The 25,757-nt window shown below is 41.1% G+C and overlaps 1 protein-coding gene across 2 annotated transcripts in view; it reads left to right on the top strand.

Moving 5' to 3' along the window:
* Positions 1-25,757, top strand: part of LOC149264464 (ATP-dependent Clp protease proteolytic subunit-related protein 3, chloroplastic-like) — a 338,818-nt gene that overhangs the window by 173,073 nt on the left and 139,988 nt on the right. The gene's annotated exons all lie outside the window — the stretch shown is intronic.

Below are 25,757 nucleotides of genomic sequence, written 5' to 3'. Positions count from 1 at the left end.
GGTGCGCAGTGGGACAAAGATGATTCGCTCTCTTGTAGGACAGGATGATTTGCTCTCCTGTGAACAAGATGATTCGCTCTCTTGTGGGACAAGATGATTCGCTCTCTTGTGGGACAGGATGATTCAGTCTCCTGTGTAGTAGGATGATTAATTCCCCTGTGAGGTCTGGATGATGTGTTCTCCATGACGATTGTGTAGCAGGATGATTAATTCTCCTGTGAGGTCTGGATGATGTGTTCTCCATGACGATTGTGTAGCAGGATGATTAGTTCTCCTGTGAGGTCTGGATGATGTGTTCTCCATGACGATTGTGTAGCAGGATGATTAGTTCTCCTGTGAGGCCTGGATGATGTGTTCTCCATGGCGATTGTGTAGTAGGATGATTAGTTCTCCTGTGAGGACAGGATTGATTAAGTTCTGTTGTCGAGGCATCCTACCCAAGCAGTCTAGGACTCATGGGAAGTACCTCTCATTTGATCAATGAGCAGGGAAATGAGGATAGGGACCATAGTAGTACCGATGGACGCATCGCTGTATCTACCGTACTCCCTATGCTAGGATGACCTTCATTGATTTAGGATCTGTTAAATTGGCAACTAGGGCCAAACTCCATGTGGGTCGGCTTATTTATGGCAGTTGATATTTTTATTGGATCCCTCTCGTCGAGAGGTGTAGGATTGATCCAAAGATCATCCGATTCCGATAAGTATTTATGGAGATATGAATTTATTTTGTTTATGTAATTATTATCAAGCTGACTAGCACTTATGTAGGCTCTAGAAGCCCAACCGACGTGTCTATTCAACCTCTACATTTTTAGTATAAATAAGAGAGGGTTTGATGTCATTTAGATCACTCATATTCTTCATGTGATCTCCTCCTCTCCACGTCTTGGGTTTTTGGAGCAGGAGAGAGACACCATGAAAATGTACGTTGGCCTATGATGCAGTAATTCTAATGCACAACATACACAGTAAAACATGATGCCATATACGCAGCCACGATAGATGGAAGATGCAGTAGAAGGGAGCCATGGAAGCCGTGGTGATACGTTGCCCTAATCTGCTCTTGAAGAGTCGCACATAACGCTGTTCATGATTCACGGTCAATGGAACGCTGTCAATGGCACACAGCAATGGCAATAGATATTACATGGATTACATGCAGCAACTCAATGAATATATTTATGCATAACGCAGGTGGATATGCTGGGCACTCATAGAAATATACACGCTGGGCAGTGATACAATATACCATGCAGACATAATACGCATATGGGAACGCAGTCATACCACGCAGTTACACACATGGGAATGAATATACCTTGCTGTAATATAAACGCTGGAATATATACGCTGTAGAACCACTGGACAATATATACGCTGGGCAGAAAACGCTAGAGTATATATGCTGCAGTACCGTTGGACAATATATATGCTTGGCAGAAAATGCTGGAGTATATATGCTGCAGTATATAGGTTATATATATATACGCTGGGCAGTCATGGTTATCCGCAGTTGATTTATATATGGAACGCAGGTCATATATGAAGAACACGGTCATGTATGGAACCCGCAAGCCAACAGTGGTTAGGGTTTGAAGCAGAAGGACTACGTTCTCTGCATAACTATTATAGCATAGAAGATCACTATATATATCTCGACATTCGTAGGGATATGATCTTTGTATGTTCTTATGATCTCGATGGCTCTAATATGAATGTGCAACATGATGATCTGAGCGGAAGGAATGATGAAGTAAAGATGCAACATGATAAACAACAGTGGTAGAAGGGCATACCTGTAGCAGCCCTATCACAATGAACAGCAGTGATAGAATGCCATCTGTTAGAACAGCAGCATGAAGCATGATGAGATCATGGGCAGCATGGGCAGCATGAAGCATGATGATGCATGAGCAGCATGAAGTATGAAGTGATGGACAACTTGATGTATGGGCAACACAGTGATCATGAGCAACATGAAGATGCATGATGCAGCATGATGATGCTACACGGTAAGGTGCAACAGATGAACGAAACGGATAGGTGAAGTCGTGACCTAGGAGATTCAGCTGAAGCAGAATGTCTTCAACTGATCTCATCATTATAGGAAATGATCTATGCTCAGATCCAGATAAGTCAAAGTGTTGACTTCTGTTGTAAATGTATTATCTCTCTCTCTCTCTGCTGAACTTTGAAGATAAAAGAAGATTTGATCAAAGGGTTTCCCCACACATTGTGGGGTTTGTCCCTGGCTTGCGCCACATCCTGTGTCCTCTTGTCTTGGCTTGTCTTCTGCATTTTATATTTATGTTCTATCTGCAGTTTATCGTAATGCTGATGTGATTGCTAACTGTGAAAATTTAAATAAATTGCTCTAGCATAGAACATACCTAATCTTAACATGGTATCAGAGCTGAGGTGAAGACAATGCCCAAGCAAGAGTGGAAGAGCAATCACCGAAGACAGTTGGGACAAGATAGAAGGATCAATGGGTTCCTCATAATTCACCTAGAGTGAAGTCGAAGCAGAGCATATTATCAGAATGGCGTAGCTGAACTTCTGATGGCATGCCTAAAGATCACTTCATTGGGAAGTTCAGATCTAAGGGTGGAAGGAAAGGTAGATGTCTTAGTTATGAGTTTGGCCCTTATGCGAAGGAGTGTCCGAATGACGGAGATGCAGGTCATCAAAGACACGATCGACTCTTCACGACACTTCATTGGATAGAAGGGTGCACTCTCTAATTTGGTAGAGATGGAAACAATCGTGGGATTACACTTGGAGCCGATGCCACCTATCCCGAAAAGGGAATGGAAGTCAAAGGTTTTATGGTGGCATTCGTCAATGGAAAGGTACGTGTTTGAAAATTTAATTTTCGAAGATGTTTTTGAGTTCAAGGTTGTATCAAGTTGCAGGAAGTCCATTGGGGACCATGTCCATTGACACAACACCAGAGGTCTGTGAGTCAAATGGTGACAGAGATCCCTGAATTCAAAAAGAGCATGAAGGTACATGTCTGAGATGCACTGAAGGAAAATCTTACAAGGGGACCATTCCCCCTCAAGTAGCAGGTCCACAGGTTTGAAACAACCCGTGGAGTTTTGAGATTCATAAACGGGAATCTCATGTAGACAGGTGGAAGAAAGCCCTCCATGGCATGAAGCAAATCACCCCGGGCATATTATGAGAGGATCAACAACTGTTTGATGAAGCTGAGATTCACTAGGAGTGAAATTGATCCAAACCATTACTCGAAGGTTGTGGATGATGAACCTCTCGTACCGACACCTATGTCTGACAGGTGCAGACCCTCTCATTTATAGGAGACAGAGGGAGTTGGATTCTGAATGCGAGAAGATAAGCTGCAAGCTTGTGACTGCCTCGAGGATCCTAACTTTCAGAAGTTATATGGTAATGATGTCGGACCAGATTTGGGAAATGCCTCTGAGTTTCATAAACTCATTCGCATTGATGTTCTTGGAGAACCTCCGTCTGGACATTTGTGTTGCAGTTAGCATGGTGAGCTCATATTTGGTTGAGCCTCACTAGATTGGTGCCAAGAATCTTCTAAGTTATCTTCAGGGCACAATCTCTCATGAATTGAGATACACTGCCGGAAATATGAAACCACATGATTATTCGAATGATGAGTGGGCAGGCAGTATGGAGGATCACTAGAGCACTTCTCAGTGCTGTTTCTCTTTGGAATCTGCCTCGATATCCTAGAAGAGCAGAGGAAGCAGAAGTCGGTGACTCTGAGCACCACCAAGGCAGAATACATTGTTGATAGTATGGCCTTCTGTGAGGCAGTCTGGTCGCTGAAGCTCTTCAGTGAGCTGTTTGTACACTTGATGAATACCATTGTGATTCTTTGTGACAACCAGAGATGGGATTCGATTATTGAGGAATCCCGTATTTGACAATGCTCCAGCAGATAGACATCAAATACTGCCTTATCTGGGATATGGTAAGTCGATGATCAAGGAGGCTCCATCGCACTGAGATGATGTACAGGACAGAGCCCCGAGGAAAGATCAAATTTGTGATTTTCCCCAACGACTTGGAGTCGGTAAGAAACCCTTGTACAAGGGTCCTGCATGTTGCATACATTGAGCTCTGGGAGCTCTGAGGGCTTGCGGTTATTACTGGAGCAACATACGACCACAGGGTGACTCACCCTCCCCTGGTGGTGCGCACTGGAACAAGATGATTCGCTCTCTTGTGGGACATGATGATTCGCTCTTCTGTGTAGCAGGATGATTAGTTCTCCTGTGAGCCCTGGATTGATGTGTTCTCCATGGCAGCCTGGATTGATGTGTTCTCCACGACGATTGTAGCAGGATTGATGTGTTCTCCTGTGAGGACAGGATTGATTAGTTCTCCTGTCGAGGCTTCCTACCCATGCAGTCTGGGACTCATGGGAAGTACCTCTCATCTGATCAATGAGCAGGGAAATGAAGTTAGGGACCATAGTAGTACCGATGGACGCATCGTTGTATCTACCGTACTCCCTACGCTAGGATGACCTCCATTGATTTGGGATCAATGATACTGGTCTGGGACCAGTGGTAGGAGTTGTACATACTATGACGCTGACTTCGGGTCGGTTGAGACTGGTCTGGGACTAGTGGTACATACTCCGAGACTGACTTCATGTCAGTGCAGTACTGGTCTGGGACCAGTAAGAGTCGTACATACTATGACGCTGACTTCGGGTTGGTTGAGACTAGTCTGGGACTAGTGGTATGCACTATGAGTCTGACTTCGGGTCAATGGAGAATGGTATGAGACATTCTCGATCAATTCTTCTTCTTCATAAGTTCAGCAGAGCTAAGCAGAGCAGAGAGCAGAGCCAGCAGAGTAGAGCAGAGCCAGCAGAGTTGAGCAAAGTTGGGCAGAATAGTGCAGGGCACTGATGGCAGAGATAGTACAGTCGGACTTATGGATCAATGGATGGAGTTTTCCCTAGTTGAGAGGGAGTGTTAAATTGGCAACTAGGGCCAAACTCCATGTGGGTCGGCTTATTTATGGCAGCTGATATTTTTATTGGATCCCTCTCGTCGAGAGGTGTAGGATTGATCCAAAGATCATCCGATTCCGATAAGTATTTATGGAGATATGAATTTATTTTGTTTATGTAATTATTATCAAGACGACCAGCACTTATGTAGGCTCTAGAAGCCCAACCGACGTGTCTATTCAACTTCTACACTTTTAGTATAAATAAGAGAGGGTTTGATGTCATTTAGATCACTCATATTCTTCATGTGATCTCCTCCTCTCCACGTCTTGGGTTTTTGGAGCAGGAGAGAGACACCATGAAAATGTACGCAAGCCTATGATGCACTAATTCTAATGCACAACATACACAGTAAAACATGATGCCATATACGCAGCCACGGTAGATGGAAGATGCAGTAGAAGGGAGCCATGGAAGCCGTAGTGATACGTTGCCCTAATCTGCTCTTGAAGAGTCGCACATAACGCTGTTCATGATTCACGGTCAATGGAACGCTGTCAATGGCACACAGCAATGGCAATAGATATTACATGGATTACATGCAGCAACTCAATGAATATATTTATGCATAACGCAGGTGGATATGTTGGGCACTCAGAAATATACATGCTGGGCAGTGATACAATATACCACGCAGTCATATCATATCACGCAGACATAATACGCATATGGGAACGCAGTCATACCACGCAGTTACACACATGGGAATGAATATACCTTGCTGTAATATAAACGTTGGAATATATACGCTGTAGAACCACTGGACAATATATACGCTGGGCAGTATATGCTGCAGTACTGTTGGACAGTATATATGCTTGGCAGAAAATGCTGGAGTATATACGCTGCAGTATATAGGTTATATATATATACGCTAGGCAGTCATGGTTATCCGCAGTTGATTTATATATGGAACGCAGGTCATATATGAAGAACACAGTCATGTATGGAACCCGCAAGCCAACAGTGGTTAGGGTTTGAAGCAGAAGGACTACGTTCTCTGCATAACTATTATAGCATAGAAGATCACTATATATATCTCGACATTCGTAGGGATATGATCTTCGTATGTTCTTATGATCTCGATGGCTCTAATATTAATGTGCAACATGATGATCTGAGCGGAAGGAATGATGAAGTAAAGATGCAACATGATAAACAATAGTGGTAGAAGGGCATACCTGTAGCAGCCCTATCAGAATGAACAGCAGTGATAGAATGCCATCTGTTAGAACAGCAGCATGAAGCATGATGATGCATGGGCAGCATGAAGTATGATGAGATCATGGGCAGCATGAAGCATGATGATGCATGAGCAGCGTGAAGTATGAACTTTGAAGTGATGGACAACTTGATGTATGGGCAACACAGTGCTCATGAGCAACATGAAGATGCATGATGCATCATGATGATGCTACACGGTAAGGTGCAACATATGAACGAAACGGATAGGTGAAGTCGTGACCTAGGAGATTCAGCTGAAGCAAAATGTCTTCAACTGATCTCATCATTATAGGAAATGATCTATGCTCAGATCCAGATAAGTCAAAGTGTTGACTTCTGTTGTAAATGTATTATCTCTCTCTCTCTCTGCTGAACTTTGAAGATAAAAGAAGATTTGATCAAAGGGTTTCCCCACACATTGTGGGGTTTGTCCCTGGCTTGCGGCACATCTTGTGTCCTCTTGTCTTGGCTTGTCTTCTGCGTTTTATATTTATGTTCTATCTGCAGTTTATCGTAATGCTGATGTGATTGCTAACTGTGAAAATTTAAATAAATTGCTCTAGCATAGAACATACCTAATCTTAACAGGATCAATGATACTGGTCTGGGACTAGTGGTAGGAGTTGTACCCACTATGACATTGACTTCGGGTCGGTTGAGACTGGTCTGGGACCAGTGGTACATACTCTGAGATTGACTTCGGGTCAGTGGAGGACTGGTCTGGGACCAATGGTAGGAGTTGTACCTACTATGATGCTGACTTCGGGTCGGTTGAGACTGGTCTGGGACCAGTGGTACATACTCTGAGACTGACTTCGGGTCAGTGGAGGACTGGTCTGGGACCAGTGGTAGGAGTTGTACCTATTATGACACTGACTTCGGGTCGGTTACGACTGGTCTGGGACTAGTGGTACATACTCTAAGATTGACTTTGGGTCAGTGGAGGACTGGTCTGGAAGCAGTGGTAGGAGTGGTACCCACTATAACACCAACTTTGGGTCAGTTGAGACTGGTTTGGGACCAGTGGTACGCACTTTGAGACTGACTTCGGGTCAGTGGAGAATGGTACGAGACATTCTCGATCAATTCTTCTTCTTCATAGTTCAGCAGAGCTAAGCTGAGCAGAGCAGAGCAGAGCCAACAGAGTTGAGCAGAGCCAGCAGAGCTGAGCAAAGCAGAGCTAGCAGAGCCAGCAGAGCAGAGCAACAGAGCCAGTAGAGCTGAGCAACAGAGCTAGCAGAGTTGAGCAGAGTAGAGCTGAGCCAGCAGCGCTGGGCAGAGCAGTGCTGGGCACTGATGGCAGAGATAGTACAGTTGGACATATGGATCAGCGGATGGAGTTCTCCCTAGTTGAGAGGGAGTGTTAAAATTGGCAACTAGGTCCAAACTCCATGTGGGTCAGCTTATTTGTGGCAGCTAATATTTTTATTGGATCCCTCTCGTCGAGAGGTGTAGGATTGATCTAAAGATCATCCGATTCCGATAAGTATTTATGAAGTTATGAATTTATTTATGTTATGGACAAATTGTTAAGTTGGCCAACAACTTATGTAGGCTCAGAAGCCCAACAGTCATGGCTATTGAACCTCTACGTTTTAGTATAAATAGAAGAGGACTTCAAGTCATTTCTACACACACTTGGATCTCTTCCTCTCTCTACTTGTCTTTGGGTTTTAGTAGGAGGAGAGATCCTAATGAAAAGTCGAAAAAGCCAGAAAAGCGGAAAATACTGAAAAAGCCGGAAAAGTCGGAACTGCCGGAATAGCCGGGTATTCCGGGAAAGCGGGAAAAGCTGTAACTGCCGGAAAAGCCAGAACTGCCAGAAAAGCCGGAATTGCCGGAAAAGCCGAAAATGCCGGAACTGCCGGAAAATCCGGAACTACCGAGAATTGCCGAAACAGTCGGAGCATCTGTCTCCGAAGGAAGGCAGCATGATGTATGAGATCATGGGCAACATAATAAGCTAAGTTACCAGAAAACGGATACGGGAACGGATACGGGTACGGGGTTTGAAACGGATACGGCAAATTTTCAAAAAATCTGGATACGATACGGCGGGAAACGACACATAATAAATATATATATATATATATATATATATATATATAAAACCTATGGGTCTACAGTGTGTCGTCTCACTAAAACCTTGCAACCTTGCATCTCTAAGTTTTTTTCAGCACTCATATTTTGATCATCAATTAAGCTGCCCCATATATATATATATATATATATAAACCAGCTAAATTACATAATTTTTTATAATAAATTTTATATTTATTTTATTTATATATATAAAATATTATATAAATTTATATTGATATATGAAATTGAAAGTAATAATAATAAATATTAGGTTTATATAATGCTAATTAACATAGCCGAGTATTTAGTTGATTATGGTTAAAGTAATGTGTTGGCAATATCGACAAGTTACACGAACTCAGTTACCTTCTGTTGTGGGGGCAACCCGTAGTTCGTAAGATAGAACAATGAAGGATTGTGTGAATGCATAACGACGTCACTGTCATTTTCGCATAGGGGGTCGAACAACAAAGGTCGTTATACTTGAACACTATATGGGCGTACAACAGTCAATGGAGGCGTCGGACTAGCCCATTTTGGCATGGATGCACAGAGTCTGTTTTCAGAGGATCCGTAGAATGTTTACAAGCTGATCCAGAGGCTTCAGAATAATGCTGGCCCGTCCTCTATTCCCTCGTAACCCTTGTGCCTCCTGCGCTGAAAATGAACCCTAGCTAAGTGTTCGATTTGCAGATTTATGCCGGAATTCAAAGTCATCGTTAAATGTGCCTTGGAATTTACCGAATTAAAACGAATTTGTTTGGCCTGGTTTGAAGTTTGACAAATTTCGAATTCCAACATTGGAAATTCCACTAGCCTATAGATGATTCCACTCACCGGATTCGACGAACTTTTCACCAAAAATGTTTCACGATTTTTGAAAAACCTTTTAAATTTTCTAAATAATTTTCAAAATTTCCTGAAAACGTTTTCATTTTTTTTAAACTGCAAGTTTTTTCGACAAAAACGCCTCAAAAACGGTTGCGAAAAAAAATTCCCGTTTCCAGAAAAAAAAACGGCACAAAAACGTTTTTCCGGCGTTTCGTACGCGGATCCGGATCCGAAACGGGAAAACGCCGTTTTGGGGTTGGAGGTAGCCGTTTCCGGCAACTTAGATAATAAGCAGCATGATGATATGAGCATGGGCAACATAATGGTTCATGATGATATGAGCATGGGCAGCATAATGATGAATGAGATCATGAGCATGGGCAGCTTGATGATGGAAGATGCAGCATGATGAGCAGCATGAAGATGAGAGCAGCTCAGTCATCAAGGTTCAACACATGTGACAGTACAACAAGGTGTCACACGGTAATGTGCAGCAAATAGACGAGATGCAGCACTATGATAGGTGAATGAGTCACCTTAGAGAATCAGTTGAAGCAATGTCTTCAACGGATCTCATGACGATATCAAAAGTCAAAGTGATTGACTTCTATTGTAAATGTACTATCTCTCTCACTTTCTCTGCTGAACTTCGAAGAACATAAAAGTACTATCTCTCTCAGTTTCTCTGCTGAAATTTGAAGAACATAAAAGAAGAATTGATCAAGGGTTTCCCCACATTGGGGTTTGTCCCTGGCTAGCGCCACATCTTGTGTCCTCTTGTCTTGGCTTGTCTTTTGCGATTTATATTTATGTTCTATCTACAGTTTACTTTATGCTGATGTGATTGCTAATGTGGAAAATAAATTGAAATAAATTGCTCTAGCATATAACTTACCTAAAATTAACACTTTATGACTTGATGACCAACCCTAAAGGCTCACAATGGGAGCCTTAACTATAAAATAAAAATTCCTGGAGCATGAAACCCATGATTGAAGCATTACAAAATAATTAAATTTTATTTTCTTCTTTACATCAATTACATAAAATCATGATTACACGTCATTATGAAGACTAAACCTAGATACACTTTTCAACACACCCTCTTAACTAGGGAGGTATTCATAATCTACATGAAGTACTTGGGCATTCCCAATTTGAAGTATTCTCATAAGAAGAGTTGGATTGGCAACCCATCTGTATAACATCATATCATCCAACCTTGTCACATGGCAAGGCCTTGACTAAGAACTCTATCTCTCCACAATATTAGAGCTCAATGCTGGAGAGATCAATGATGTATAGGCACCCTCATGATTGTCTCTCTCAGAACATACCCTACCCAGGTTCTCAGAGTGTTTTTCACCAGGACTATTCTTATCTTGGATTCCTAGTCCTTAAAGAATATTGATCCTCTATGGCTACTCTTATCTTGGATGCCCTCACTGATCCTCAAAGAGTATCAAATGCCAGATGTTTACCCAATCCTCCATTTTGTCTTCCCAAGGGAAGACAAGAATGATGTGTTTATCTCTCCCTCTCAACTTAGGGAGGACATACCCATTCCATTGAAGGAATGTACCCGTTACCCACCATTTTGTGGGTGATATCCCTAGGAGAAAGTTTTCTCCAAGATGGTCCTCAACCGCCAACCAACAACCCCTTGCAGCTGCAAACTAGCTCGTTGTGCCATTTCTCCGCCCCCTGAGCCAACCATATGGTCCCTCACCCATTTGTCATGATCGTATGTTTGAAGGTGGGCCTCCTGAACGTAAGGGTATGCCTTGTCATTTGGTAATTGAGTATTGTAGTTTGCTTATCATGGACACTTTTGGGCATGGATTAATGGGGGGATTCGACAGAAAGAGTGGGCTAGGTTTGTGCTTCTGTCCCCTAGACCTCTTTTGGATGTTACCCTTGGATCTTAGTCCCGTGGGATCTCTTTTACTGACCTTTGGGTTTTAGGGTGGTACTACATGGGAAACCTTGATTTTGGTTGCGTGGTCCTGCTCCCTCATCCACATACATTACTCCCCTTCCATTCATTATAGCCCCATTCATTATTCTTCCCACCTGGGTCCACATTTCCCCACTGGGTCCACATAGGGTTTGCTTCCCCTTCCCCTTGCCCACACCATGGGTCGGGCTTGAAAGTTGAAACAATGTCCCAAAGGTTGATGCTGCTGAAAAGAAAAGTAAAAGCATAATTGGCCACATTCAATAGGAAAATGTGTCACAAAATGCAAAAGATGGCCAGGACAAACATATTTAGCACATGGGCAAAAGCCAATGCATGAGCTCCACCCCATTCTCATGGCTATCACCCTGGTTCTTATAGGCCCTAGATGAGCCTCTTTTATCATTCAGGGACCCATGATTGTCCCAACCCTGGTGGGCAATGAACAACCCCACCTCAAAGGGGGTATCCACTGCTATAATTTACATATCATGCTCTAACTCCTTGAGCTTCGAGCAGTTAATCAAAGAAAAATCATGAAAGGAAAAAGGCAAATGAAGAAGGGTGGAAAAACCAAGGCTTGGGTGACTCATGTACCACAATTGCTCCCTCCTATACATTATATACCCAAGTGTGGGCTTCCCCTTTAGCAGTAACCCTTGTACCTTGGCATGTGACCCACGTTTGCCCCTTCCATCCCCTACTCCGTTCAATCACTTTATCACATGCCACCACTATTTGAAGGATGTACCTTGAGGCTTAGACATATCATCCCCTTTAAAAGTAGAAACCAACTAATAGGGAACTTGGTTCGTCTTGGAGCTTAGAGACATTAGCACATGCCAAAACCTGCTATGGAAGGGCATGCCATTATGAAGTGCCCACCTCTTGTCCATGGTTTGTAAGCTCTTTAACTCGATTTTTTTAAATGACTTGTTGTATTGGAAGGCAAGGGGATGCATTGGATGTTATGCAGGATTACAGATGGTGTCCATTTGGGTTTAGTCTTCCTATATGGGGTCTTAACCCTCCTGAGGGCTACATTGGCACACGTAGGGTGTGTGTAGAGAGCCATGGGCCTCCACAACAGTAGAAAGCATTCCATGGATCCCCAGATATGTTCAGAGATTGCTCGAGTTTCATCTATTGGACAAGGAAGATGCACCTGGTTCACCATGCTCAGTGGACCCCACAGTTGTATCATGCACTTGACAGATGACCTAGGACCTGTATGATGATGTGCATCACTTACACTATCATCCGAGCCCTTGCAGATGGTATACAGGGATCTTTGATCTATTTGGAGATCCGTGAGGACACTTGTGTTCCCCCACACCCATTGGGAGCACCATAAGTTTATTATTTGGAGAACAAGGGGCCAACCCCTTGTCCACTACTTTTGGGAGTCCTATTTCTCATTATGGCACTTACAGACTTCATCAAGCCCCTCATAAATGGCCCAACAACATGTACTATTGATCATTCGACCTCTTGAGAGGCTTATTCTTTTGTTTATGAGCTAGTTTGGTGGGCTTGTTAGCAAAAGTTAGTTACTTTGCACATTATTTTATTCTAGGGGCTAATGTAGGCCTAATTAGCTAAATCGAACTCATTCAGAGTGTATAAATACAAGTGATGTGAATTCATTTTAGCATCATACTTGGATTGGACTTGTATCTCTCTTGAGAATTTCGCTATCCTTCTTGGAGGATGAATTTTGGAGCATGGATTGAATTTTGATGTTTATGTTATTTTCTCTTGTCTTGGAGCATTTTGATTGGAAAATTCTTGATGGTTGGATATAGTCTTAATACATGTAAGTGCAATTTAGTGCTATTTTCTTTTGTATTTTTGTCACATACATTGTTGCTAGGATTTTTCTATACTTGGGCTAATTTACTGCATCCATTTATGCGAAGTTGTGGAAATTTGGTTTCAAGATAGTGATGCTTCATGTATGGGCCATGTATTATGAATGAATGTTCCTAGAGATGCTTCTTCATTGAAATTCATCTTGATAAACCATCAATTTTGCAAAACGAAGTATAAAGTTCTTGGAGCTGCTTTTGCTTCTGCCCTAATGCTATGCGAAGTTGTCTAAGGCCTCTTTGACATAGAAAATTCAATGTCTATCGTCATAATTACTCTTACTTCAAATATCCCCGAAGGATTAGGCACTGGTCCACCATACAATAATCAACTTAAACCTTTATTTCTTCTCCTCCTCCTCCTTTTCTAGCCCTAGCCCATTACGTCACCTAGGGCATCACTTATCTCATAATCTAGCCATCTAAATAATTCAAGTTCTGGTCCACAACTACACTGGAGTTTGCTCTAAATTCGGCGGTGGGATCTCAAGGTATTGCAAGCCCTAGCTTGGGGACCGTTCCTTGCCCTGTGTTTCCCTTGGCTAGAAACATCAATGGGATCATTGCGTTACCTTTCATTGAAAATTCCTTCCTTGATCCCCTTCTCCTCCATGATTAGGTCAAGCACATCATTGGTTGGTCAACCTCATTCCCTTGACCTAACCTCGGGTCTGCTTGGCCCCGTGTGGTCCCACAACTTATTGAAGCCAATTTCACAAGGACCAGTTGGAATCCAGTTCTTCATAAGAGTTTTAGGGCTTAGGAACCCCCATTATAAGAGACATACCTTGAACTTAAACCTTGAAATTCTCCTTAAGCCCGTCCTTGAGAGCCTTTCAAACTTGCAATTCGAAGCAAACAAGCGACATAGTTGAGCCTCTCTTGTGAATAGGATTCATCACACCTCACCCTATGATTGATCAATCCATTTCATGATCCTTATCATAACGAGTCTCCTCCCATTGGTGAAAGTCCATAAAGAGTAGGGAGCCTTAGGTGAGGTGACAGTGGGCTATTGTTCCATTATTGCCCTTAGCCTAGTAGTAGCCCTTCAAGGATCCCCTTTTAGGACCCCTGCTAGTTTGAGCGGTAACAATACCCATTCCTATAAAGAAGAATGTACCCAAGCTCCCTCTTAACTAGGGACTTGACCACCAGGGACTTGATTTCAACAACTCGTCAGGGGGAGATCACGGGACAACTAACTGCGTGTAAAACTCCTTCCTCTGATGTCATGAATTTCTTCTTTGTCATAGCGTCTACATCTTTTGGGACTTCTTCGTAGGGCACAAACCATCCATCACTTTCATCCATGAGTCATGTCATCATTTCTTTCACTGGAAAGCGATCCATTAGTCCATATTTGGCCATCCTTCATGCCATGCTGCGTTCTTCATATCATGTTTCCTTAAGGACCTTTCATCTTGCCACATGATTTTCAGTTGTAGAAGACTTCCACAGTTCTTCCCTTAGCAACCCTGCATAAGCCCATCCAAATATCATTAAAAAATAAGAAATGAACATTAAATCAAAATTACCTTTGTGATGGTCTTTCATCGTGACATCTTTCTATTTGCATCAGCATCCAACATACATATTGACACATCTCCAAAAGATATATATACTATCAAGGGTATCTTTCTTTTTCAGACTTCATCAGGGTCTTCATATCTTTCACTGAGATATCATAGTCAAATCTTTTAGTCCTTGGATGTTGATCGCCTCTTCCATAGTTGCATATTTCATGATCTCTTCCTTTCTTTCTTCACACATTTCTTTTCTAGGAACTTCCAATCAGAGTTCCTCCAATTTTCGTCAACCACCTCATATTTCATATGAGGACATATTATGTTGATTTCATCTAGTCGATGTGTGACCCATGCCTTCATGCATCCTTTCAAAGGAGGAGATCCTTTCTTTTGATCATGCTTTCGAGATAGAGCATTTACCCATGTTACTTGCAACCATATGACACGACTCTACATACTTCATTTTCCTTTAGGTCATCTAGGCTTCCTTCAACAACTTCCTTGATTGAAAGATCTTCAATTCCTTGATTTGCTTCACTTCTTTTGACATCATACCATCCTTCCATGAATTCCTACAAGTTGGAATTCTTGATGAAACACTTGCTTCCTTTTGATTGGTGAACCTTCCAATGAAGATTCCAACAAAGGATCTTGAGTATCCTCATCCAACAAATGTTTCCTTTTAACTGATGTATGATGATCTTTGTACTAGATGACTTTTTCTTTTTTCATAAGTACCACTTATGCTTCTAATGAGGTTACCAAGAGCTATATCCTTCCATAGGTGATTGCCATAGACTTCTATTTCAGCTATCTTTCATGCTTCTCTATGATGATGTCACGAGCTCTTGCTTTTAATGCTTCTATGATGCCATGATGCATCCTATCATTCTTTCTTAGTGACTCATGATAGTCATATCTTACAACATAAAACTTGAAACAAAAACTTGAAAAGAACTAGGTGAGGAAGACTATCTCAATCATAGTAGAGATCTTTTACTTCCTTCTTGAATTTCTTCTTTTCAACTTCCTCCACTTCTTCGGTAATATGAGCTTCTTCTCTACCTTTTTTGTTATTGTCCTTCTTGAGCTTAGGACAATCTCTCTTGTAATGCCCATATTCTTGACATCCATAGCATTGAACCTTTGCCATGTTCTTCTTTCTTTTTTGAGGACCAAATTTCCCAAACTTACCTTTTCTCTTTTCCATAGCAACATATGCTTGAGTTTGCTCATTTGATCCTACATCAGTTTTTTCCTTCAGCTTGGTTTCTTCAATCTTGCATAGTGACCATAGATCCTTGAATGGATTAGCTTCTTTCTTCCCAAATGTTTGAAGGAAGTTACCCAATTCCTTTGTTAGTGCATTTAGTACTATGGTGGTCATCTCCTTGTCATACATTATTTCTCCCAAATCTTGAAGTTGATCCCTTATTTTAGATATCCTCATAAAGTATGAGGCTATTCCTTCCTCTTTATATCCTTAGCTTGTAGAGTTCTTGCCTTAATGAGATAACTTCTCCTGCAATGCTTATGGAAAACAACTCTACCAGTTTGTCATATATCCCTTTTAAAGTTTCGAGTTTATATACATATGGGATGAGGGGATCCTTGATGGATTCTATGACAATCCTTTGAGCCCTTACTTCCCCTTTCATAAACCTTGCAAGAGCTTGAGCATCTTCTTTTGGAGGTTTGGTGATTGATCCTTTAACATTTTCCATGACCTCATTTTCAATGAGATTCAGATTTGTCCTCTTCTTCCATGCAAGAAAGTTTGAAGCCCCAACCAATTTGTTTCTTTCCTTGCAAAAAGACATTTTGACAGATTCAAATGTAGACATAAATATACTTACTTGTGAAGATGCTTCTTCCACTTGCTGCCTCCTTGAATTTGATGATGATATGGATAATAGAAAACTTCTCCTTGATGAAGATAGTTCTCTTCAAGAGTGATCCTTGACTCCACAAAGAGGGAGATCACTTTAGATCCTTTGATGGTGATGTCCTTGTTGATGATGACTTCTTGATGATGTCTTGATGCTTCTTGGATGATCTTCTTCAAGGATAAGGATTTTCTTTTGAGATGAAATCCTTATTTCAACGAGAGGGAGACCTCATTTTCAATGAGATTCAAATCTGTCCTCTTCTTCCATGCAAGAAAGTTTGAGGCCCCAACCATTTAGTTTCTTTCCTTACAAAAAGACATTTTGACAGATTCAAATGTAGACATAAACATACTTACTTGTGAAGATGCTTCTTCCACTTGCTGCCTTCTTGAATTTGATGATGATATGGATAATAGAGAACTTCTCCTTGATGAAGGTAGTTCTATTAAAGAGTGATCCTTGACTCCATAAAGAGGGAGATCACTTTAGACCCTTTGATGGTGATGTCCTTGTTGATGATGATTGATGATGACTTCTTGATGACGTCTTGATGCCTCTTGGATGATCTTCTTCAAGGATAAGGATTTTCTTTTGAGATGAAATCCTTATTTCAATGAGAGGGAGATTGCCTTAGAACTTTTGATGATGACGACAACGTCCTTAATCTTCCTTCTCTTAGATGAATAGTCTTCAAGTTACTTTGATTTGTAGATCTCTTCAACTTGAGTAGGGTCTTTGTTCTATTTAGATGATGACTTGAGGATCCCAAGACTTCTTCTGGAGTAGACTTCTTTGATCTAGGGTTTTGAGACTTCTTTGTAGATCTTGACTTCAAGATGATCTTCTAGATTTGCTTTGATGACCTCGTCGAGATTTCGTCCTTTTGAGTGTCCCTTGATGAGATACCCTTTCCTTGATTTTGTCACCTCAGCTCTGATTCCATGTTGAGAAATTTAGGGCATTAGGATTTGGTGATTTCTTTTTGATGATAACTGCTTGTGAATACTTTTTACTTCTTTAGATTAGGTTCTTCTTTTACTTATATTATTATAGTGTTCTTCATCAAATTGCCACCAAACCATGAACAATAAAGAGACAAGAGACACAAGATGTAGGCGATCAACCAGGGCCAAAACCTCTCCAACTTGAGAGGAAAATCCAAACCAAATTCTTCTTCTTATAGAGACTTCAATTGACGAATGCCAAGATCAAGACCCTTGACCTATTAAGTTCTCCAAGACTAAGTCACAAGGCTTCCTTGTTTTGTTTCTCCTTCCTTAAGTCAGCGATGGTCAAACTACTTGCTTCTCCCTCCTCGTCAACTATCCTTTAGATTTCGCCTTCTTGGATTAGACCTGCAACCTTTAGCCTCGTTAGAAACCCTAGTTACAACACGTGTGATGGATGTTGACCAACTTTTGTACCTTGTTTTCCCTTTGCTTGGATGGAAAGACTTACTTCTATAATTCGACTTGATGAATATTATGTCTTCTCCCTTGATTCAACTTCTAGGATAACTTTGCTAGCCTCGACCCTTTTCTACATCAGATGACACCAATTTCCTTTTCACGTGTGAGGTATATTGCCCAAAATAGATCAGAATAACTTCAACTTCTTCTTCTCTTTTCCTTGCTTGATGGGAGGCTTCTTCTTCTAGGTTTCTCACAACTTTTCCTCTATTTTAGATCCTTGTTCGAATTGTGTCATTAGTGAGGCCGAGCTTCTCTATATATAGTGGTTTGTCCATCAAGAATAAGTCGACTTATGCCATGGGTTAGGTCGACTTGCCACTCTAGAAACATCTCCATCTTATTTTGAGGGTCGACATGAAGGAGTGCTTGTGAAGAGGTCTTGGAGTGTTAATGACTCAAACAAATTTACTTTTTACAATATGTAACATGTCTTCAATACATGACATTGACTCCCTAGACTTTATGACTTGATGACCAACCCTAAAGGCTCATAATGGGAGCCTTAACTATAAAATAAAATTCCTTGAGCATGAATCCCATGACTCAAGCATTAAAAAATAATTTTATTTTCTACTTTACATCAATTACATAAAATCATGATTACACATGTCATTATGAAGACCGAACCTAGTTACACTTTTCAATATAGAGAGGCATATTGGCACAATCAATTGAAGCGTTGAGACCCTTGGGCCTCCTAGTAGTACCAACATATCACACATCGACTAGAGCACACTCCTTGCACCCAAGACACCATGCCACTTTGCATTGGATTTGATGATTCTTCAGGATGACACACCTGGACCCAACATGCCCCCAGGTTGACCTTAGCTCCTTATGAGGGATGGCAGCTGATTCAGAGCCCGAATGAGGATGGTCTCACCTTTAGAAACTTGGAGGGCTAGTAGCACCTGGAAAGCCCTCAACGTTGGAGCAGAGATGGACACTTTTCATGGTTGGAGACCCATAGAGATCACTTTGTGGTTCCCCAGCTGAATTTCGGGACCATAGGGAGCCATTGAGATTTTTACATGCTACTGCACTACATTGAACACCTCATAACACTTGGAGATGCCACTTGAGCATATTTCATGCATGACGTCAGCCTTAGAAGGCTAGCATCTCACACGCGTGGACTTATTTTGCACTTATGATCAAAAGCTAGTGGGTTGGCTTGTAACGCAACGATTTCTTGTGATTTAACTTGTTATTAGGGGCTTTTAGGTTAATATTAGGACTCATCCTCCTCATATAGATACAAAGGATCTCTCATTTCAATCAACATGTCTTGGACTATTTCAACTCTACTTAGTAGAAATTTTACCTCTTGTGTCTTCAGAGAGATGTGATTTATGGAGAACATTCTTTATCGGAGCTCTTTCTCTTGGCTTTGGAGAAGCTATCTTAGATCAATGAATGGATTATTCATGCATTTTATCTTGTAAGTGAGCGTTTTATTCATGAAATTTTGATGTTATGTCAAATGAATTGAATGTATTGGTAATCTAGGGTTTTTCTATTGTACAAATTATTGTTGAAGATCAATTGCATAAAATATAGATATCATCATTGTATGCATTTCTTATGAATTAAATGTTAATGGTAATCACCTTGGAGAACTTTTGAATTAGCTCTCCCAAGTGAATATTGGTCCCTTTACAAAGACAATAATGAGGGTTTTGTGGTAGGGCATCAAAATGTCCTTACTCCTTTGCAAGACTTGGCTAATCTATAAATCCATTCACTCCATCAACCAATGGACTAGGCATTGGCCTTGTCATTTTGGTGATCAAGCTTTATCTCATCCACAATTTGAATTTTTCTCCTCTTTCTCTCTTTTTTGGTGGTCTAAAGGATAAAAAGTTTAATTAGGGCTTGGAGCGAAATTGGCTAGAAGAAGAATCTAAGGGTTTGGAAGGATTCAACATCAAGAGTAGGATTGGTTGCCTCAAACTATCCTCCTTGGCGGCTAATTCATCCATTTTTCACCATAATTTCTCTTTCCCTAGCTATTTTTCCCTAGGAGAAACCCTAGTTTGGTTAAGCTTCAACTTGAGGGCTTCTTGAAGGTTTCAAATTCCATTTGATTGTTAATACTCATTATTGGAAACCTTTTCCTTGATACCTTGACCTTAGGACGCTCCATTTGCATGTTATCAATCAAACCCTAGGTCTAGCATGCCCTAGTTTGGCCTCTCTAAGGGATGCGAATTGACTTTTCACTATTTGAACCTTGTACTTAAGTTGAGCCATTCTTTGGAAGCCTATTGTGTCACGTTAAACCTCTAAGCCTAGAATATCTATTTTAGGTCACCTATAGATCAAGACTTCTCCCATTGGTGAAAATCCATAAAGAGTAGGGGTAGTGGCTGTGGTGATAATGGGACATTACCTTATTATTGTCATTTGGTCTAGTCCTTGCCTCGTAGGTTACCCCTCTACAAGACCTACTATGTTTTGCAGCAACATTTTGTATGTCATGTTGCTCCAAACCCCTGTCTGGATGCTCTGGGTGGTGTTAATTTAGACCTTTGTTATTCCATTGAACCTCGTTGTTCAAGGGCTTATGCTATACCCTAAATCTTCTTCAGCTGCCTCAGGATTGTTCCGCTATCCAAACAAAGCCTCAGGAGGAAGGATGCAGTTAAACCTTCTGTTGCACCCAAGCATTGTTTGCAGCCCAGAACTGCTTAAGACAGGGAAAATTGCACTTCAGATTAATACTTATGTTGATGCTACCATAAAATAGCCACCCACTACCAAGTTGAGGGCTTCACTGCCCTACTATTGCCTCAGATGAAACTTAACACCACATAATGCTCTGTCCTTTGATCAGATGATGGCTTGCTGCCCTAGAATGGTCTCTACCAATCTTTAGAAAAAATCTGCTAGCCTAGATAGAGTTTTGTTGCTCATTCGCTGCTCCAAAAAAATCCCAGACTACCTCGCTGCCCTGGATAGGAGACTTAGACTGCGCCACTGTCTTGGATAGAAGTCCCATGTTGCCTTGCTACCTTGAATAAAATCCTCAGGCTGCTTCGCTTCCCTAGCTCTTAGCCACATAAACCTTTAGAATGGATGAAGATGTCATAAAATGTTTTCTCAAGCCAATTAAGTCACAAAAATCTCCTTGCTTTCCAAAACAAATGAAAAATACCTTAGAAAGTTTGCCAAACAGATTAGAGAAAGAGAGGGGATTGGATAGGGTTGGATCTTTCACCACTTAAACCAATCAAAGGAAAAATGGGTCTTAAAACCCTCAGAGCCTTAGCTCACGAAATAGAAATATGCAACAACCATAATGAGAATAATGAGTCTACTCACTTTTATTTATAGACTTCCTTTGGGGTCTCTTATCCTAATTTTAATTTTGAGGGGCTACAAATTTCCCTCCACTCTGCCCCAATTTTGGCTTCCTTCACAAGTTTTCCCCAATTACCCCAATTTACCCAATGTTGCCCCAAAAACATTGAATAACGAGTTTCCCCTTATATAATTGACTATAGCCTATGTGGTTGGGCAATTAATTAGTAATGGATATTACACTTTCAAAGAAATTTGAGCTTAAATTTGCATAAATACAACTCCTGCAAACAATGTTCTCCTTAGAATCACCCCCAATATTTAAGAGCACGACCCACAATGAAATATTTATCACACAAATCTCAATAGTCACCACTACTAGAGTATTTCTTTTCAAAATATCCTTTGGACACCTTAGTGTTGTAGAGCTTGTCTGTTAGCACCGTCGTGTGGTTCTAGTCATCTCTCTGGTACAGTTTGGTGTGTGTATCCCACATCTCTTTGGAAGTCTATTTCTCAGACAAATGGGGAATCATTCAATCAAGTGATCTTTCACCCCATCCAAGATGATCCTCTGTGGCCTTACTTCTTCCAACTCATGGAGATCTAGGGCAACTCGATCTGACACTAGCACGACCACTGTGGAGTTAGCAAAGCTCCACAAGTTATTCTTCTTGAAAATAACTGTGATTCGAACTTTCCACTGAAGATAGTTTGAGGTTCCTTCTAACTTGTCTTCATACCTAACACTGGTTGCCATGGTAAATCAAATCCTTGAACCACTGTTTGTTGAAAGCCCTAGAAATACCATGAACCCTTTTGAGCGTGAACTCGTGCGATGCTTGAATTTATTTTAGAAGCTTCGCTCTTATACCATGTTAGTTTCTCTAAGACCAACCAAACGATTAATGTGCTAGAATTTTTTAACACCCAAAAATTTATTTTTACTAAAAATCCAGAAAAAATATAGATCTGAAATCTATGCACAATTAACACAGCCGCGCTTCTAACAAATTATACACAACAAAAACAAGAAATCCAAGCACATTAACTTTTAGACAACGTTTACCTTGGAAAACCTCAATGTGGGGAAAAACCAATGAAGTGGGATTTTATTAGGCTTCAAAGAATAAATCAAGGAAATCTTAAAACAACAATTCTAGAGAATTTACAACCAAGAAGAACTTGTAAAATGACCCCTCTTCTTTGCATAGTACGATCCAATAAATGACCTCTACCTCTACAATGTATGGCCCCTTTCTCTTTAGCAGATGATAGCCCGAAAATGACCCCTTTCTTTGTGAACTTGGTCCCTTCTCCTCAGTTGCTTGACCTTCCTTCTTCTCACCCAAATTGACCCTCTTCTCTCTCACTTGATGTGATCTCCAAATCGTGTCCTTCACCCACTCATTCCAACAATTTATAATTTCTCTCATAACCCTATTTCCTCCTTGAGATCTTCAAAGAAAAGATCAAAGGCCAAAATTTGATCTTATCACTTTCTTTTGATTTGGTCAAAAAAGAAATATTAATTTCCAAAGTTATAAACTTTAGAAATCTGAGTTACAAAGCATTAAATTAATTGTCATGCTTTTCCAAAGTTTAAACTTTGATTTTTTTTTGTTGAAATAATTAATTAAGGTATCATCTACATGCTTGGACACAAGGCCTATTTAGAGACACCTGTTAGAGCTACAATTTTAACTAGTCATCAATCACTTTAGAGATAAGGGTTGTGGATTTGATCATAATTCAAGCTTATAAAAGAAGGGCTAGGCCAAGGGAGAATATACAACACCACGCAACGACACATGGCATTGAGAAAGAGATATTCTTAAGTGAAGAGTGAGATACTCCTGTGCAGGGTTTAGGAAAAGTGCGCAGAGCATCAAGGGAGATCTAGATCAACTAGATCGAGGATGGATATAGTGCTTGATTTGTTGGATTAGGTCCAGGGTATTGTCATATATCTAAATTCCTTTGAGGGCTATTTTCCTAGTAAGGGAGCTCGACTATTTTCTGAAATTAATTTAATGAAGAATTGTTGATTGGGAAGAATTTATGTGTCTCTAATGAATGTGTGAGATTGGTTATCATTTTGCTTCAGTTGAATGCTTATGTTAAGATCCAAGTCGTGCTTTAATTTAGTGGTAAATATGCTAGGAATTAATTGTCGAGTTGTTGGGCTCATGGAAATTTAACATGGTATTAGAGTAGATTCATTTTTGGTCATGTTTGGGAAGAAGATCTGCGAAGATAGGAATTTGAAGTGAGCCCTGCATAGTGGGGCCATGGGGTACGAGGACTTCAACAAGAAGGTGATCTTGGGTTCGAGAGGCGACTGCTTGATGACAAGCGACATAGCATCGCGTTGGGCTATGCTTCAAGGGCCACGTTGAGTCTTCAGGGTGTGGTATTGAGTGACTAGTGTGCATAGGTTGCATCCCTTGTGCTACCCTTGCATAGGAAATGAAGGAAGTTGACATTTACTTGTGGACTTTGCAAATGATCCACTACAGTTGGTGTTATTTATGGGGCATGGCAATTTTCTATGGTACCAATATCTGTTTGCATTAGGTGACTGCCCGAGAGATTTGTGCCTCCATAGTCAAATATAAGGTTACCCACTTCTACGTGGCACTGGTGGTTCTAAAATCAGTAGTTAACTGTGACCTCTAGGATCGAGTCCCCAGTTCGCATGGTGTTAATGTGATGACCATCGGATTGACACACCCATTCTCTGTCCTGGTGAAGATGGAAGAGCAGGGATTTTGCGTGATGCACACATACGATCTCAGCTAGACCTACAGGTCATCTCTCTTGTGTGCATGGAAGGAGGAGTAGGTTTTGCTCCCTCTACAAAATTGAGCTAGAGTGAAGGCTTGATTGGACATGCATGACGTCTCATTGGAGGAGTTGAATGTGGTGAATCTGGATAGCATGGTGCCTATCTTTGCTGTTGGTAACTCCATCGGGGAAATTGATATAAAGGGCGACATGATGAAAGGCTACCTCAGGAACCCGGAGTCTAATTGGGAGTTCTTCAAGGGTGGGTAGTTTCACTTCGATGCATCGTAGTCATGTCAACGACATGGATACAAGGGAGATATAGATCCACAACAAAGTTAACAAAGATTGTTGAGTGGGTCATGGATCGGCTAGTCACCAGAGAAGAGATATGGGGTGAGTAGGGAGACGTCGAGAGTCGCGGAAAAGGCCTCGCAGGTTTAGCGAGGACGTGTGCAAGAAGTGATGTGGGACACAAGCCATGAGTGGAGTCACATGAGCCTGAGTTAATCGCCAATGCAGTGACAGACAAGCCTTGCAAGATTAGTTGTCATCGAAACGAAGGAACCAAGTCGCGGGTGCTGGGAGGAGATAGCATGGAGGATTGTGCTGTAGGTAGAGTGTCGCACCTGGCATGTTTAAGTAACTATACAAGGTTTGGTTTCGACCAATGACTATACAAGGGCGCATAGTGGTGCCGAAGTGCAATGCTACTAATGTGATTTATATAGGTCGACCCTTAAAGGGAGAGAGGGAGATCATACTAGTTGAAGGTTTGGTAGTAGATTTAATGGGTGTCTCAGGGGACAAAATAGACCCACAAAGAAGATCTAGGAAAATCTTTAAACCAACAACAATGCTAGAAGGACTTAGCACAGGGCATACAAATCTAGATATGGCAGTAGTCCAGGGGAATTGGAGAAAAGCCATGGTGTAGAGGGATGCTCAAGAGTTTGTGGAGGCTCCTAGTAGCACATTTAGGGAGAACATGCCTTCGAAGAAGATTCCAAACCAGGTTGGAAGGGAAGGCTTCCTGTTCAAAGGGAGTAGCCATGGTAGCGGATGAGGTGTGGGACATTGTGCATAGATTGGAGGTAAATCCATCTCCAAGTGTTTCTTCTAGAAGTACCTTGCTCGCTAAGAGGGTGTGTTGATGTTTGCAACTTGGGCAGGTACTTTTACATAGGCCTAAGTGTCTGGGCATGCAGAAGTCGCTTAATGAACCATTGAACCTTAGTAATTACTTTAATAATTAAAATCATTTCTTTTATAAGGAAAAATTGATTTTTTTTAATCTAATGCAAAAGTTGTTTGGATTAGTAAATTAGATGAACCCCAACTGTCGATTTCAAGTGAGGCAAGATCTAATCTCAGTTGTTAATCACTTTGGAGATTAGGGTTTTGGATTTGGTCATAACTCAAGCTTATAAAAGAAGGGCTAGGTCAAGGGAGAAGATACAACACCACAACGACACAAGACATTGAGAAAGAGATTTTCTCAAGTGAGGAGTGAGATACTCCTGTGTGTTTGGTCTGAGGAAAGTGCATGGAGCAACAAGGGAAATCCAAATGAGGTTGAATTGCCTTCCTTGAGGCTTACTTGGTGTGGAGGTCACATAATTCATCTTTGACTCAAAAATAATTCTTTTTACATTGTACGAAAGCCCAAGAAGTGTCTCATAAAATATACAATGACTCTAATGACCCTTTATTAATCATAGAAGTCCACAATGGGGAATTTGACTAATAAAATGGTGACCCAAGCATGAAACCCATGCTTTAATAAGTCA

Source organism: Pinus tabuliformis, chromosome 6 (genome assembly GCF_031772625.1).
Source record: "Pinus tabuliformis cultivar Carrire ecotype Pingquan chromosome 6, CPIR1, whole genome shotgun sequence".
Classification (NCBI taxonomy): domain Eukaryota; kingdom Viridiplantae; phylum Streptophyta; class Pinopsida; order Pinales; family Pinaceae; genus Pinus; species Pinus tabuliformis.
Note: the sequence above shows the minus strand (reverse complement) of the source record. Positions and strands in the feature narration are given on the sequence as shown.